This window comes from Oncorhynchus gorbuscha, linkage group LG14 (assembly GCF_021184085.1).
Source record: "Oncorhynchus gorbuscha isolate QuinsamMale2020 ecotype Even-year linkage group LG14, OgorEven_v1.0, whole genome shotgun sequence".
NCBI classification, from domain to species: Eukaryota; Metazoa; Chordata; class Actinopteri; order Salmoniformes; family Salmonidae; genus Oncorhynchus; species Oncorhynchus gorbuscha.
In genome coordinates, this window is record NC_060186.1 from 61,688,076 (window position 1) to 61,706,454 (window position 18,379).

Genomic DNA, 18,379 nt, shown 5'->3' on the forward strand with positions numbered 1-18,379 from the left:
GGGTATTATATTTACTGTTAGATTAGTACATGACTACTAGCAGTGGGTATTACATTTACTGTTAGATTAGTACATGACTACTAGCAGTGGGTATTACATTTACTGTTAGATTAGTACATGACTACTAGCAGTGGGTATTATATTTACTGTTAGATTAGTACATGACTACTAGCAGTGGGTATTATATTTACTGTTAGATTAGTACATGACTACTAGCAGTGGGTATTATATTTACTGTTAGATTAGTACATGACTACTAGCAGTGGGTATTACATTTACTGTTAGATTAGTACATGACTACTAGCAGTGGGTATTACATTTACTGTTAGATTAGTACATGACTACTAGCAGTGGGTATTATATTTACTGTTAGATTAGTACATGACTACTAGCAGTGGGTATTATATTTACTGTTAGATTAGTACATGACTACTAGCAGTGGGTATTACTAGCAGTGGGTATTATATTTACTGTTAGATTAGTACATGGCTACTAGCAGTGGGTATTATATTTACTGTTAGATTAGTACATGACTACTAGCAGTGGGTATTATATTTACTGTTAGATTAGTACATGACTACTAGCAGTGGGTATTATATTTACTGTTAGATTAGTACATGACTACTAGCAGTGGGTATTATATTTACTGTTAGATTAGTACATGACTACTAGCAGTGGGTATTACATTTACTGTTAGATTAGTACATGACTACTAGCAGTGGGTATTATATTTACTGTTAGATTAGTACATGACTACTAGCAGTGGGTATTATATTTACTGTTAGATTAGTACATGACTACTAGCAGTGGGTATTACATTTACTGTTAGATTAGTACATGACTACTAGCAGTGGGTATTACATTTACTGTTAGATTAGTACATGACTACTAGCCGTGGGTATTACATTTACTGTTAGATTAGTACATGACTACTAGCAGTGGGTATTACATTTACTGTTAGATTAGTACATGACTACTAGCAGTGGGTATTATATTTACTGTTAGATTAGTACATGACTACTAGCAGTGGGTATTATATTTACTGTTAGATTAGTACATGACTACTAGCAGTGGGTATTACATTTACTGTTAGATTAGTACATGACTACTAGCAGTGGGTATTACATTTACTGTTAGATTAGTACATGACTACTAGCAGTGGGTATTACATTTACTGTTAGATTAGTACATGACTACTAGCAGTGGGTATTACATTTACTGTTAGATTAGTACATGACTACTAGCAGTGGGTATTACATTTACTGTTAGATTAGTACATGACTACTAGCAGTGGGTATTACATTTACTGTTAGATTAGTACATGACTACTAGCAGTGGGTATTATATTTACTGTTAGATTAGTACATGACTACTAGCAGTGGGTATTACATTTACTGTTAGATTAGTACATGACTACTAGCAGTGGGTATTACATTTACTGTTAGATTAGTACATGACTACTAGCAGTGGGTATTACATTTACTGTTAGATTAGTACATGACTACTAGCAGTGGGTATTATATTTACTGTTAGATTAGTACATGACTACTAGCAGTGGGTATTATATTTACTGTTAGATTAGTACATGACTACTAGCAGTGGGTATTATATTTACTATTAGATTAGTACATGACTACTAGCAGTGGGTATTATATTTACTGTTAGATTAGTACATGACTACTAGCAGTGGGTATTATATTTACTGTTAGATTAGTACATGACTACTAGCAGTGCGTATTACATTTACTGTTAGATTAGTACATGACTACTAGCAGTGGGTATTATATTTACTGTTAGATTAGTACATGACTACTAGCAGTGGGTATTATATTTGCTGTTAGATTAGTACATGACTACTAGCAGGGTATTTCTGTCAGGGAATTCCTCCTCTTCTTCCTTAGAGGAGAGGCGAAAAGGATCAGAGGACCAATATGCGGTGTGGTAAGTGTCCATGGTTCTTTTAATACGTAAATGTACACATGAACACTACAAAACAATAAACATGGAAAACCTAAACAGTCCTATCTGGTGCAAAGACAGAGACTGGAATAATCACCCACAAACACACAGTGAAACCCAGGCTACCTAAGTATGATTCTCAATCAGAGACAACTAATGACACCTGCCTCTGATTGAGAACCATACTAGGCCAAAACATAGAAATACCCCAAAACATAGAAAAACAAACATAGACTGCCCACCCAACTCACGCCCTGACCATACTAAATAATGACAAAACACAGGAAATAAAGGTCAGAACGTGACAGTACCCCCCCCCCAAAGTTGCATTGTCTTAGTCCGCTTTATTGTCCGCCTCCGTGGCTTTCTAACCATGACCACCCCTCTCAATGACCCCACTGGACAGAGGGGCAGCTCGGGACAAAGGGGGGGAAGCTCTGGACAGAGGGGCAGAAGCTCTGGACAGAGGTGCAGGGGCTCTGGCGCCCCTGGGCTGAGGGGCTCTGGCGCCTCAGACTCCGGCAGCAGTGCCGGACAGGCGGGAGACTCCGGCAGCAGCGCCAGACAGGCGGGAGACTCCGGCAGCAGCGCCAGACAGGCGGGAGACTCCGGCAGCAGCGCCAGACAGGCGGGAGACTCCGGCAGCAGGCCCGGACAGGCGGGACCACCTGCAGGGAGGAGACAGAGAGACAGCCTGGTCCTCCGATACACAACCCAACCAAGCCTCACTGCTCCTTAACACAGCGCGCATCCAACCCGGAAGCCAGCCGCACCAATGTGTCGGAGGAAATGTGCACCTTAGAACCTTGGTTTGCGCGCACTGCTCCTGGCCCGCCACAGGAGTCGCTGGTGCACGATGAGACAAGGATATCCCTACCGGCCAAGCCCTCCCTAACCCGGACGACGCTAGGCCAATTGTGCGTCGCCCCATGGACCTCCCGGTCGCGGCCGGTTACGACAGAGCCTGGGCGCAAACCCAGAGTCTCTGGTGGCACAGAGTCTCTCGCTGCAGTACAGCGCCCTTAACCACTGCGCCACCCGGGAGGTCCCAAGGGTGACTGTTGATGTGTGCAGAGGGTCCCTGGTTCGAGCCCAGGATGGGGCAAGGAGAGGGACGGAAGCTATACTGTTACATATGCACAGATTCATTGTCCCGCCATCCATCTCTCATACATGTGCACACAATGACACTGAGAGAACAGGGACTCTCCTGTGAACAGCCAGACATATCTGGCCCTCTGCTGCCTACCCCTAAACAATGGATCTTCTCTCTCTCTCTCTCTCTCTCTCTCTCTCTCTCTCTCTCTCTCTCTCTCTCTCTCTCTATATATATATATATAAGGGTATTATATATATATATATCTCATCCTGCCATGCTCCCAATAATGAATGGGGATTTAGTACTTACAGTAGTATTTATTAGGATCCCCATTACAGTGAGGGAAAAAAGTATTTGATCCCCTGCTGATTTTGTACGTTTGCCCACTGACAAAGAAATTATTAGTCTATAATTTAAATGGTAGGTTTATTTGAACAGTGAGAGACAGAATAACAACAACAAAAAATCCAGAAAAACGCATGTCAAAAATGTTATGTATTGATTTTCTTTTTAATGAGGGAAATAAGTATTTTACCCCTCTGCAAAACATTACTTAGTACTTGGTGGCAAAACCCGTTTGCAATCACAGAGGTCAGATGTTTCTTGTAGTTGGCCACCAGGTTTGCACACATCTCAGGAGGGATTTTGTCCCACTCCTCTTTGCAGATCTTCTCCAAGTCATTAAGGTTTCGAGGCTGACGTTGGCAACTCGAACCTTCAGCCCTCCACAGATTTTCTATGGGATTAACTTCTTGCGTCGAGCCATCCCGGATCCGGGATCGTGAATACAGTCTCAAGCTCATTACCATAACGCAACGTTAACTATTCATGAAAATCGCAAATGAAATGAAATTAATCTATTTGCGCTCAAGCTTAGCCTTTTGTTAACAACACTGTCATCTCAGATTTTCAAAATATGCTTCTCAACCATAGTAAACTAGCATTTAGCATTTAGCGTTAGCATTTAGGTTTAGCATTTAGCATTAGCATTTAGCGTTAGCATTAGCAGGCAACATTTTCACAAAAACCAGCAAAAACATTCAATAAATAATTTACCTTTGAAGAACTTCGGATGTTTTCAATGAGGAGACTCTCAGTTAGATAGCAAATGTTCAGTTTTCCTGAAAGATTAGTTGTTCAGGAGAAATTGGTCTGTTTTCTGCGTCATGTTTGGCTACCAAAAAACAAAACAAAAAAAAAACTTTCTTCCACATTAACTCCATAATATTGACTGAAACATGGTAAACGTTGTTTAGAATCAATCCTTAAGGTGTTTTTCACATATCTCTTCATGATATATCATTCCTGGAAGTCTCCTCTCTGTCTCAATCACATGGATGAATGCGAGCAGCCTGGAGAGTACGCAACAATTTCAACAAAGGACACTGGGCGGACCCCTGGTAAATGTAGTCTCTTATGGCCAATCTTCCAATGATATGCCTACAAATACGTCACAATGCTGCAGACAACTTGGAGAAACGATAGAAAGGGCAGGCTAATTCGTGGCGCTTTCACAGCCATATAAGGAGACAATGGAAAACAGAGCCTCAAAAATCCTGCTCATTTCCTGTTTGGGGTTGCATCTTGGTTTCGCCTGTAAGATCAGTTCTGGGGCACCCACAGATAATATCTTTGCAGTTTTGAAAACGTCAGAGTGTTTTCTTTCCAAAGCTGGCAATTATATGCATAGTCGAGCATCTTTTTGTGACAAAATATTGCGCTTAAAACGGGCACGTTCTTTTATCCAATAATGAAATTAGCACCCCCCTAGCTTCAACTGGTTAAGGTCTGGAGGCTGGCTAGGCCACTCCAGGACCTTAATGTGCTTCTTCTTGAGCCACTCCTTTGTTGCCTTGGCCATGTGTTTTGGGTCATTGTCATGCTGAAATACCCATCCACGACCCATTTTCAATGCCCTGGCTGAGGGAAGGAGGTTCTCACCCAAGATTTGACGGTACATGGCCTCGTCCATCGTCCCTTTTGATGCAGTGGAGTTGTCCTGTCCCCTTAGCAGAAAAACACCCCCAAAGCATAATGTTTCCACCTCCATGTTTGATGGTGGGTTGGTGTTCTTGGGGTCATAGGCAGCATTCCTCCTTCTCCAAACACTGTGAGTTGAGTTGATGCCAAAGAGCTCCATTTTGGTCTCATCTGACCACAACACTTTCACCCAGTTGTCCTCTGAATCATTCAGATGTTCATTGGCAAACTTCAGACGGGCATGTATATGTGCTTTCTTGAGCAGGGGGAACTTGCGGGTGCTGCAGGATTTCAGTCCTTCACGGTGGTAGTGTGTTACCAATTATTTTCTTGGTGACTTTCATTGACAAGATCCTCCCGTGTAGTTCTGGGCTGATTCCTCACCGTTCTCATGATCATTGCAACTCCACGAGGTGAGATCTTGCATGGAGCCCCAGGCCGAGGGAGATTGACAGTTCTTTTGTGTTTCTTCCATTTGAGAATAATCGCACCAACTGTTGTCACCTTCTCACCAAGCTGCTTGGCGATGGTCTTGTAGCCCATTCCAGCCTTGTGTAGGTCTACAATCTTATCCCTGACATCCTTGGAGAGCTCTTTGGTCTTGGCCATGGTGGAGAGTTTGGAATCTGATTGATTGATTGCTTCTGTGGGCAGGTGTCTTTTATTCAGGTAACAAACTGAGATTAGGAGCACTCTCTTGAAGAGTGTCAAATTCTTATTTCCCTCATTAAAATGCAAATAAATTTATAACATTTTTGACATGGGTTTTTCTAGATTGTTTTGTTGTTATTCTTTCTCTCATTGTTTAAATAAACCTACCATTAAAATTATAGACTGATCATTTCTTTGTCAGTGGGCAAACGTACAAAATCAGCAGGGGATCAAATACTTTTTTTCCCCTCACTGCAGCTGCTTCCAAAGCAGCAGCTACTCTTCCTGAGTGAAAACAATTACATCACAACAAAACACAACAACAACCTACATCATACAAGACATTATTACTCAATTATTGCAAATGTAAATGTCAAATCAAATCACATTTTATTGGTCACACATACGTGTTTAGCAAATGTTATTGCGGGTGTAGAGAGATGCTTATCATAGCAAAATGCTTGTAAATATCAAATCCACAATACCACAATACCAGAACATTACAATGTGTGTGTGTGTGTCTGCACAGTCCGCGTTGTGCTGTGAGATGTTGATTTATCTGTTTAAATCAGATTTTATTGCTCACTTGAGTTAGTTGATGTGGAAGAGAGTTCCACGTAGTCATGTCTCTATGTACTGTAGTGCTGTGTGTTTCCCAGAGTCTGTTCTAGTGGCATGTCTTGTGGGGTATGTTTGGGTGTCTGAGCTGTGTGTTAGCTGATTGAACAGATGGGTTTCACTATCCCCCCAAATACACAAACACACTCTCACACACACAAACACACTCTCACACACACAAACACACTCTCACACACACAAACACACTCTCACACACACAAACACACTCTCACACACACAAACACACTCTCACACACACAAACACACTCTCACACACACAAAAACACTCTCACACACACAAACACACACACACACACAAACACACGCGCGCGCATGCGCACACACACCCACACACACTCTCACACACACACACACAAACACACACGCGCGCATGCACACACACACACACACACACGCACACGCACACACGCACACGCAAAGACTCCTGGAGCCCATTGCCGGTATTTCACACTGATGTACGAAGCGTGTGTGTGGACTTCCCTGATTTCGTTATACAACAAGGGATCTAGTGCATTACTGACGAGAGCAGGGAACAAAGCAGATTGTACCAGGAGGAGCCGTGGACACACACAGTAAGCAGGCAGGGGGGAGAGGGCAATGAGACGCAACACACACAGTAAGCAGGCAGGGGGGAGAGGGCAATGAGACGCAACACACACAGTAAGCAGGCAGGGGGGAGAGGGCAATGAGACGCAACACACACAGTAAGCAGGCAGGGGGAGAGGGCAATGAGACGCAACACACACAGTAAGCAGGCAGGGGGGAGAGGGCAATGAGACGCAACACACACAGTAAGCAGGCAGGGGGAGAGGGCAATGAGACGCAACACAAACAGTAAGCAGGCAGGGGGGAGAGGGCAATGAGACGCAACACACACAGTAAGCAGGCAGGGGGGAGAGGGCAATGAGATGCAACACACACAGTAGGCAGGCAGGGGGGAGAGGGCAATGAGACGCAACACACACAGTAAGCAGACAGGGCGGAGAGGGCAATGAGACGCAACACACACAGTAAGCAGACAGGGCGGAGAGGGCAATGAGACGCAACACACACACATTAGAGACATGACAAGATAATTTCACGGCTCAGATGTTAGCAGTCTTGAACCTCTACAGGGAGATGCTTTATACAAGATGACCTCCACTCCATCTTACCCTCCATCTCACCACACCACCCTCCATCTCACCATGCCACCCTCCATCTCACCATGCCACCCTCCATCTCACCATGCCACCCTCCATCTCACCACACCACCCTCCATCTCACCATGCCACCCTCCATCTCACCACACCACCCTCCATCTCACCATGCCACCCTCCATATCACCACACCACCCTCCATCTCACCATGCCACCCTCCATCTCACCACACCACCCTCCATCTCACCATGCCACCCTCCATCTCACCACACCACCCTCCATCTCACCATGCCACCCTCCATCTCACCATGCCACCCTCCATCTCACCATGCCACCCTCCATCTCACCACACCACCCTCCATCTCACCACACCACCCTCCATCTCACCACACCACCCTCCATCTCACCATGCCACCCTCCATCTCACCACACCACCCTCCATCTCACCATGCCACCCTCCATCTCACCACACCACCCTCCATCTCACCATGCCACCCTCCATCTCACCACACCACCCTCCATCTCACCATGCCACCCTCCATCTCACCATGCCACCCTCCATCTCACCATGCCACCCTCCATCTCACCATGCCACCCACGCCTTTACTCACAGAGAAGAGTGGAGAGAGAGAGGGGAAGGAAAGAGAGAAAGGAGAGAGAGAGAGAGGAGAATGAGAGAGAGAGAGAAAGGAGAGAGAGAGAGAGAGAGAGAGAGAGAGAGAGAGAGAGAGAGAGAGAGAGAGAGAGAGAGAGAGAGAGAGAGAGAGAGAGAGAGAGAGAGAGAGAGAGAGAGAGAGAGAGAGAGAGAGAGAGAGAAAGGAGAGAGGAGAAGGGGAGAGAGAGGAGAAGGAGATAGAGAGGAGAAGGAGAGCAAGAGAAAGGAGAGCAAGAGAGAGAGAGAGAGAGAGAGAGAGAGAGAGAGAGAGGAGAAGGAGAGAGAGGAGAAGGAGATAGAGTAGAGAAGGAGAGCAAGAGAAAGGAGAGAGCGAGAGAAGAAGGAGAGAGAGTGAAAGGAGAGAGAGAGAGAGGAGGAGAGAAAGCAAAAGGAGAGATAGAGATAGATAGAGGAGATAATAGAGTGAGAGGAGAAGGAGAGAGATAGAGCGAAAGGAGAGAGAGAGAGAGGAGGAAAGAGAGCGAGAGGAGAGAAAGAGAGAGGAGAAGGAGAGAAACGAGAGAGAGGAGAAGGAGAGAGAGTGAAAGGAAAGAAAAGGAGAGAAAGCGAGTGAGAGAGAGAGGAGAAGGAGAGAGAGCGAAAGGAGAGGAAGAGAGAGGAGAAAGCAAGAGAGAGAGAGAGAGAGAGAGAGAGAGAGAGAGCGAGAGAGAGGAGAAGGAAAGAGAGAGCTCTACATGTCTTTTCCTGATGGCTTTAATGCTGAGTGCAGATCATAATTCATTTTCACACACACACACACACACACGCACACGCACAGGCCTCAAAGCAATGTTTTAGTGCCTTTGTGTCTTCGTTCCGGTCCTGAACCTCCATTGGGTCAGCGATGGAGAGATATATGGGTGTGCAGAATGCTACGACCTTGCCACTCATGGTGCGTGTATGTGTGTGTCACGTCCTTTCTTGTGTGCAGCAGGGCAGTGTATCCTTGTTTTCATCACCCCTCTCAACCCTTCTACTTTCCTCCCCCCTCTATCTCTCTCTCTCCTTTCTTTGTCTCCCTTTATCTCCCAGGTTTATCCTCTTTCTGTTTCACCTATCCTCTTTGTGCCTCTCTATCTCCCTCTCCCTCTATACCCCCACCCCCTCTCTGTCTCTTGGGCACGGTAACTCACATCAGATAATTACACTATCGCTGCTTGGTGGATGGAGGCTGAAAAATGGTCGGGGGGTGGAGCTGTGTTGATTACTCCCCCATCCTCCACAGGCGTGTGACATAGGGTCAGAGTAGGGTTAGTTACTGCTTCACAGTAGTATACACATATGTGTGCAAACAGAATGCAGTTCACACACATACATGCTCGCACACCACAGATCTGACACACAGACACACACATTACAGTTCACCCACACTAACACACACAACCTGCAGGTCAGACTCACACATGCACATATTCCAGTGCTACATATACTCCTCCATGCTGCAGGGGATGTAGGCTGTGCAGAAAGCAGTGGGGGATGTAGGCTGTGCAGAAAGCAGTGGGGGATGTAGGCTGTGCAGAAAGCAGTGGGGATGTAGGCTGTGCAGAAAGCAGTGGGGGATGTAGGCTGTGCAGAAAGCAGTGGGGGATGTAGGCTGTGCAGAAAGCAGAGGGGGATGTAGGCTGTGCAGAAAGCAGTGGAGGATGTAGGCTGTGCAGAAAGCAGAGGGGGATGTAGGCTGTGCAGAAAACAGTGGAGGATGTAGGCTGTGCAGAAAGCAGAGGGGGATGTAGGCTGTGCAGAAAGCAGTGGGGGATGTAGGCTGTGCAGAAAGCAGTGGGGGATGTAGGCTGTGCAGAAAGCAGTGCGGGATGTAGGCTGTGCAGAAAGCAGTGGGAGATGTAGGCTGTGCATAAAGCAGAAGGGGATGTAGGCTGTGCAGAAAGCAGTGGGGGATGTAGGCTGTGCAGAAAGCAGAGGGGATGTAGGCTGTGCAGAAAGCAGTGGGGGATGTAAGCTGTGCAGAAAGCATTGGGGGATGTAGGCTGTGCAGAAAGCAGTGGGGGATGTAGGCTGTGCAGATAGCAGTGGGGGATGTAGGCTGTGCAGAAATCAGTGGGGGATGTAGGCTGTGCAGAAAGCAGCGGGGGATGTAGGCTGTGCAGGAAGCAGAGGGGGATGTAGGCTGTGCATAAAGCAGAAGGGGATGTAGGCTGTGCAGAAAGCAGTGGGGGATGTAGGCTGTGCAGAAAGCAGAGGGGGATGTAGGCTGTGCAGAAAGCATTGGGGGATGTAGGCTGTGCAGAAAGCAGTGGGGGATGTAGGCTGTGCAGATAGCAGTGGGGGATGTAGGCTGTGCAGAAATAAGTGGGGGATGTAGGCTGTGCAGAAAGCAGTGGGGGAATGTAGGCTGTGCAGAATGCAGTGGGGGATGTAGGCTGTGCAGAAAGCAGTGGGGGATGTAGGCTATGCAGAATGCAGTGGGGGATGTAGGCTGTGCAGGAAGCAGTGGGGGATGTATGCTGTGCAGAAAGCAGTGGGGAATGTAGTCTGTGCAGAAAGCAGTGGGGGATGTAGGCTGTGCAGAAAGCAGAGGGGGATGTAGGCTGTGCAGAAAGCAGTGGGGATGTAGGCTGTGCAGAAAGCAGTGGGGGATGTAGGCTGTGCAGAAAGCAGAGGGGGATGTAGGCTGGGCAGAAAGCAGTGGGGGATGTAGGCTGTGCAGAAAGCAGTGGGGGATGTAGGTTGTGCAGAAATAAGTGGGTGATGTAGGCTGTGCAGAATGCAGTGGGGGATGTAGGCTGTGCAGGAAGCAGAGGGGGATGTAGGCTGTGCAGAAAGCAGTGGGGGATGTAGGCTGTGAAGAAAGCAGTGGGGGATGTAGGCTGTGCAGAAAGCAGTGGGGGATGTAGGCTGTGCAGAAATAAGTGGGGGATGTAGGCTGTGCAGAAAGCAGAGGGGGATGTAGGCTGTGCAGAAAGCAGTGGGGGAATGTAGGCTGTGCAGAATGCAGTGGGGGATGTAGGCTGTGCAGAAAGCAGTGGGGGATGTAGGCTGTGCAGAATGCAGTGGGGGATGTAGGCTGTGCAGGAAGCAGTGGGGGATGTATGCTGTGCAGAAAGCAGTGGGGGATGTAGGCTGTGCAGAAAGCAGCGGGGATGTAGGCTGTGCAGAAAGCAGTGGGGGATGTAGGCTGTGCAGAAAGCAGAGGGGGATGTAGGCTGTGCAGAAAGCAGTGGGGGATGTAGGCTGTGCAGAAAGCAGTGGGGGATGTAGGTTGTGCAGAAATAAGTGGGTGATGTAGGCTGTGCAGAATGCAGTGGGGGATGTATGCTGTGCAGAAAGCAGTGGTGGATGTAGGCTGTGCAGAAAGCAGAGGGGGATGTAGGCTGTGCAGAAAGCAGCGGGGATGTAGTTTGTGCAGAAATAAGTGGGTGATGTAGGCTGTGCAGGAAGCAGTGGGGGATGTATGCTGTGCAGAAAGCAGTGGGGGATGTAGGCTGTGCAGAAAGCAGAGGGGGATGTAGGCTGTGCAGAAAGCAGCGGGGATGTAGGCTGTGCAGAAAGCAGTGGGGGATGTAGGCTGTGCAGAAAGCAGAGGGGGATGTAGGCTGTGCAGAAAGCAGTGGGGGATGTAGGCTGTGCAGAAAGCAGTGGGGGATGTAGGTTGTGCAGAAATAAGTGGGTGATGTAGGCTGTGCAGAATGCAGTGGGGGATGTAGGCTGTGCAGAAAGCAGAGGGGGATGTAGGCTGTGCAGAATGCAGTGGGGGATGTAGGCTGTGCAGAAAGCAGTGGGGGATGTAGGCTGTGCAGAATGCAGAGGGGGATGGGGAGATGGTAGGGCTTGGGAGGAAAGAGGTTAGAAGGATTCTAGAGCGACGTGATAGAGCGACTTCACAGACTGAGCATGATCCCACCTCATATGGGGAATAACACAAGCTGGTGTGTGTGAGTGTGTCAGTGTGTACTGTGCACACATGAGAAAATGAGAGAAAGAGGGATATGGGTAGCTCTGTTGGCGTGATAAAGGAGGAGAGAGAGTGATGATAGAATGACACCTCTATTTCCAGTCAGATTATTCCACTTCCTCTCCCTCAAACAGCATCAGCCTCTCTCTCTCTCTCTGTCAGTCTATCTGTATGTCTGTCTATGTGACCAGGCTGGTTAGGGAGAAGAGGGAGAATGACAGCGAGATGAGAGAGGGAGAGAAAAAGATGAAGAAGAGTTGTGAGAGATGGAGAGGGAACAGACAGAGAGAGAGAGAAGAACAGTATGGCGCCGACAGAGATGGTCGCCTCGTTTCTAGTTCTTAGGAAACTATGCAGTATTTTTTTTAAATGTATTATTTCTTACATTACCCCAGGAAATCTTCTTATTACATACAGCCGGGAACAACTATTGGATATAAGAGCAACGTCAACTTACCAACATTACATTTACATACATTACATTTAAGTCATTTAGCAGACGCTCTTATCCAGAGCGACTTACAGATTGGTGCATTCACCTTATGACATCCAGTGGAACAGTCACTTTACAATAGTGCATCTAAATCTTAAAGGGGGGGGGTGAGAGGGATTACTTATCCTATCCTAGGTATTCCTTAAAGAGGTGGGGTTTCAGGTGTCTCCGGAAGGTGGTGATTGACTCCGCTGTCCTGGCATTGTGAGGGAGTTTGTTCCACCATTGGGGGGCCAGAGCAGCGAACAGTTTTGACTGGGCTGAGCGGGAGCTGTACTTCCTCAGTGGTAGGGAGGCGAGCAGGCCAGAGGTGGATGAACGCAGTGCCCTTGTTTGGGTGTAGGGCCTGATCAGAGCCTGGAGGTACTGAGGTGCCGTTCCCCTCACAGCTCCGTAGGCAAGCACCATGGTCTTGTAGCGGATGCGAGCTTCAACTGGAAGCCAGTGGAGAGAACGGAGGAGCGGGGTGATGTGAGAGAACTTGGGAAGGTTGAACACCAGACGGGCTGCGGCGTTCTGGATGAGTTGAAGGGTTTAATGGCACAGGCAGGGAGCCCAGCCAACAGCGAGTTGCAGTAATCCAGACGGGAGATGACAAGTGCCTGGATTAGGACCTGCGCCGCTTCCTGTGTGAGGCAGGGTCGTACTCTGCGGATGTTGTAGAGCATGAACCTACAGGAACGGGCCACCGCCTTGATGTTGGTTGAGAACGACAGGGTGTTGTCCAGGATCACGCCAAGGTTCTTAGCGCTCTGGGAGGAGGACACAATGGAGTTGTCAACCGTGATGGCGAGATCATGGAACGGGCAGTCCTTCCCCGGGAGGAAGAGCAGCTCCGTCTTGCCGAGGTTCAGCTTGAGGTGGTGATCCGTCATCCACACTGATATGTCTGCCAGACATGCAGAGATGCGATTCACCACCTGGTCATCAGAAGGGGGAAAGGAGAAGATTAATTGTGTGTCGTCTGCATAGCAATGATAGGAGAGACCATGTGAGGTTATGACAGAGCCAAGTGACTTGGTGTATAGCGAGAATAGGAGAGGGCCTAGAACAGAGCCCTGGGGGACACCAGTGGTGAGAGCGCGTGGTGAGGAGACAGATTCTCGCCACGCCACCTGGTAGGAGCGACCTGTCAGGTAGGACGCAATCCAAGCGTGGGCCGCGCCAGAGATGCCCAACTCGGAGAGGGTGGAGAGGAGGATCTGATGGTTCACAGTATCGAAGGCAGCTGATAGATCTAGAAGGATAAGAGCAGAGGAGAGAGAGTTAGCTTTAGCAGTGCGGAGCGCCTCCGTGATACAGAGGAGAGCAGTCTCAGTTGAATGACTAGTCTTGAAACCTGACTGATTTGGATCAAGAAGGTCATTCAGAGAGAGATAGCGGGAGAGCTGGCCAAGGACGGCACGTTCAAGAGTTTTGGAGAGAAAAGAAAGAAGGGATACTGGTCTGTAATTGTTGACATAGGAGGGATCGAGTGTAGGTTTTTTCAGAAGGGGTGCAACTCTCGCTCTCTTGAAGACGGAAGGGACGTAGCCAGCGGTCAGGGATGAATTGATGAGCGAGGTGAGGTAAGGGAGAAGGTCTCCGGAAATGGTCTGGAGAAGAGAGGAGGGGATAGGGTCAAGCGGGCAGGTTGTTGGGCGGCCGGCCGTCACAAGACGCGAGATTTCATCTGGAGAGAGAGGGGAGAAAGAGGTCAGAGCACAGGGTGGGGCAGTGTGAGCAGAACCAGCGGTGTCGTTTGACTTAGCAAACGAGGATCGGATGTCGTCGACCTTCTTTTCAAAATGGTTGACGAAGTCATCTGCAGAGAGGGAGGAGGGGGGGGGATTCAGGAGGGAGGAGAAGGTGGCAAAGAGCTTCCTAGGGTTAGAGGCAGATGCTTGGAATTTAGAGTGTTAGAAAGTGGCTTTAGCAGCAGAGACAGAGGAGGAAAATGTAGAGAGGAGGGAGTGAAAGGATGCCAGGTCCGCAGGGAGGCGAGTTTTCCTCCATTTCCGCTCGGCTGCCCGGAGCCCTGTTCTGTGAGCTCGCAATGAGTCATCGAGCCACGGAGCGGGAGGGGAAGACCGAGCCGGCCTGGAGGATAGGGGACATAGAGAGTCAAAGGATGCAGAGAGGGAGGAGAGGAGGGTTGAGGAGGCAGAGTCAGGAGATAGGTTGGAGAAGGTTTGAGCAGAGGGAAGAGATGATAGGATGGAAGAGGAGAGAGTAGCGGGGGAGAGAGAGCGAAGGTTGGGACGGCGCGATACCATCCGAGTAGGGGCAGTGTGGGAGGTGTTGGATGAGAGCGAGAGGGAAAAGGATACAAGGTAGTGGTCGGAGACTTGGAGGGGTGTTGCAGTGAGGTTAGTGGAAGAACAGCATCTAGTAGAGATGAGGTCGAGCGTATTGCCTGCCTTGTGAGTAGGGGGGGAAGGTGAGAGGGTGAGGTCAAAAGAGGAGAGGAGTGGAAAGAAGGAGGCATAGAGGAATGAGTCAAAGGTAGACGTGGGGAGGTTAAAGTCGCCCAGAACTGTGAGAGGTGAGCCGTCCTCAGGAAAGGAGCTTATCAAGGCATCAAGCTCATTGATGAACTCTCCGAGGGAACCTGGAGGGCGATAAATGATAAGGATGTTAAGCTTGAAAGGGCTGGTAACTGTGACAGCATGGAATTCAAAGGAGGCGATAGACAGATGGGTAAGGGAGAAAGAGAGAATGACCACTTGGGAGAGATGAGGATCCCGGTGCCACCACCCCGCTGACCAGAAGCTCTCGGGGTGTGCGAGAACACGTGGGCGGACGAAGAAAGAGCAGTAGGAGTAGCAGTGTTGTCTGTGGTGATCCATGTTTCCGTCAGTGCCAAGAAGTCGAGGGACTGGAGGGAGGCATAGGCTGAGATGAACTCTGCCTTGTTGACCGCAGATCGGCAGTTCCAGAGGCTACCGGAGACCTGGAACTCCACGTGGGTCGTGCACGCTGGGACCACCAGATTAGGGTGGCCGCGGCCACGCGGTGTGGAGCGTTTGTATGGTCTGTGCAGAGAGGAGAGAACAGGGATAGACAGACACATAGTTGACAGGCTACAGAAGAGGCTACACTAATGCAAAGGAGATTGGAATGACAAGTGGACTACACGTCTCGAATGTTCAGAAAGTTAAGCTTACGTAGCAAGAATCTTATTGACTAAAATGATTAAAATGATACAGTACTGCTGAAGTAGGCTAGCTGGCAGTGGGTGCGTTGTTGACACTACACTAATCAAGTCGTTCCATTGAGTGTAATAGTTTCTGCAGTGCTGCTATTCAGGGGCTAGCTGGCTAGCTAGCAGTGTTGTTTACGTTACGTTGCGTTAAAAGAACGACAATAGCTGGCTAGCTAACCTAGAAAATCGCTCTAGACTACACAATTATCTTTGATACAAAGACGGCTATGTAGCTAGCTATGTAGCAAGCTACGATCAAACAAATCAAACCGTTGTACTGTAATGAAATGAAATGAAAATGTGATACTACCTGTGAATGCGACCAGGTTGTGAGTCTATTCGGTAGACGTTGGCTAGCTGTTGGCTAGCTGTCGGCTAGCTGTTGGCTAGCTAGCAGAGTCTCCTACGTTAAGGACGACAAATAGCTGGATAGCTGGATAAGGACGACAAATAGCTGGATAGCTGGATAGCTAACCTCGGTAAATTAAGATAATCACTCTAAGAATACACACTCTAAACTACACAATTATCTTGGATACGAAGACAGCAAAGACAGCTATGTAGCTAGCTAACACTACACTAATCAAGTCGTTCAGTTGAGTGTAATAGTTTCTCCAGTGCAGCTAATCAGTGGACGTTAGCTAGCTGGCTAGTGAAGACTACGTTAGGACGGCGAAATACGATAATTACACAATTATCTTTGATACAAAGACGGCTATGTAGCTAGCTAAGAAGAAATTGCTAAGATTAGACAAATCAAACCGTTGTGCTATAATGAAATGTAATTAAAAAGTTATACTACCTGCGGGAGCGAAGTGCCGATGCGACCACTCGCTCCAAACCGGAAGCACTACATTACGACCAGGAATACAACTTTCCCGAAGCGGATCCTCTGTTCGGACCACCACCCAGGACAAAGGATCTAATTCCAGTGGGAGATCCAAAACAACGACGCCGCATTAGGGGCAGACAAAGCGGCCACCTGGTCAGGCTCCGTAGAAGTGCACACCACACCTGAGTATACTACTAGCCAATGTCCAGTCTCTTGACAACAAGTTAGATGAATATCGAACAAGGGTTGCCTTCCAGAGAGACATCAGAGATTGTAACATTCTCTGTTTCACGGAAACATGGCCTTCTCGGGATTTGTTGTCGGAATCGGTTCAGCCATCGGCTTCTCCATGAGATAAACACCTCTCTGGGAAAAGGAAGGGCGGGGGCGTATGCTTTATGATTAAAGACTCATGATGTAATCATAACAATATACAGGAACTCAAGTCCTTCTGCTCAACCAATCTAGAATTCCAATCTAGAATTCCTTACAATCAAGTGCCAGTCATTTTACCTACCAAGATAATTCTCGTCAGTTATAGTCACAGCTGTGTACATTCCCCCTCAAGCAGACACCAAGACGGCCATCAAGGAACTTCACTGGACTATATGCAAACTGGAACCCATGCACAATACCCTCGACCACTGCTACTCTAACTTCTGCGATGCATACAAAGCCCTTCCCCGCCCTCCCTTCATTAAATCCCACTACGACTCCATCTTGCTCCTTCCATCTTATAGGCAAAAACTCAAACAGGATGTACCAGTGACGAGAACCATTCAACGCTTGTCCGACCAATCGAAAGCCACGCTTCAAGGTTGTTTTGATCACACTGACTGGAATATGTTCCGGTAAAGCCTCATGGAACTACATCGATCTATACGCTGACTCTGTGAGTGTGTTTATAAAGAAGTGCATTGGAGATGTTGTACCCACTGTGAGTATTAAAACCTCCCCTAACCAGAAACCGTGGTTGGATGACGGCATTCACGCAAAACTGAAAGCGCGATCCACCGCATTTAACCATGAAATGGTCTGGGAATATGTCTGAATATTAACAGTGTAGCTATTCCTTCCGCAAGGCAATCAAACAAGCGAAATGCCAGGGACAAGGTGGAGTCGCAATTCAACGGCTCAGACACGAGACGTATGTGGCAGGGTCTACAGGAAATCACAGATTACAAAAAGAAATCCAGCCACGTCACGGACACCGCCGTCACACTTCCAGACAAACTAAACACCTTCTTTGTCCGCTTTGAGGATAATACAGTGCCACTAACAAGGACTGCACCCCTCCCCCCATCCTTCTCCGTAGCTAACATGAGTAAAACATTTAAAATTGTTAACCCCCGCAGGCCTGCTGGCCCAGATGGCATCCTTAGCCACATCCTCAAAGCATGTTCAGACCAGCTGGCTGGTGTGTTTATGGACATATTCAATCGCTCCCTATCCCAGTCTGTTGTCCACACATGCTTCAAGATGGCTACCATTGTTCCTGTACCCAAGAAGGCAAAGATAACTGAACTAAATGACTATCGCCCCGTAGCACTCAATTCTGTCATCATAAAGTGCTTCCAGAGACTTGTCAAGGATCATATCATCTCCACCTTTAATGGCCACCCTAGACCCACTTCAGTTTGCATAGCTCCCCAACAGGTCCACAGATGACGCAATCGCCATCCCACTGCACACTGCCCTAGCCCATCTGGACAAGAGGAATACCTATGTAAGAATGCTGTCCATTGACTACAGCTCAGCATTCAAAACCATAGTACACTCCAAGCTCATCAATAAGCTGGAGGCCCTGGGTCTCAACCCCGCCTTCTGCAATTGGGTCC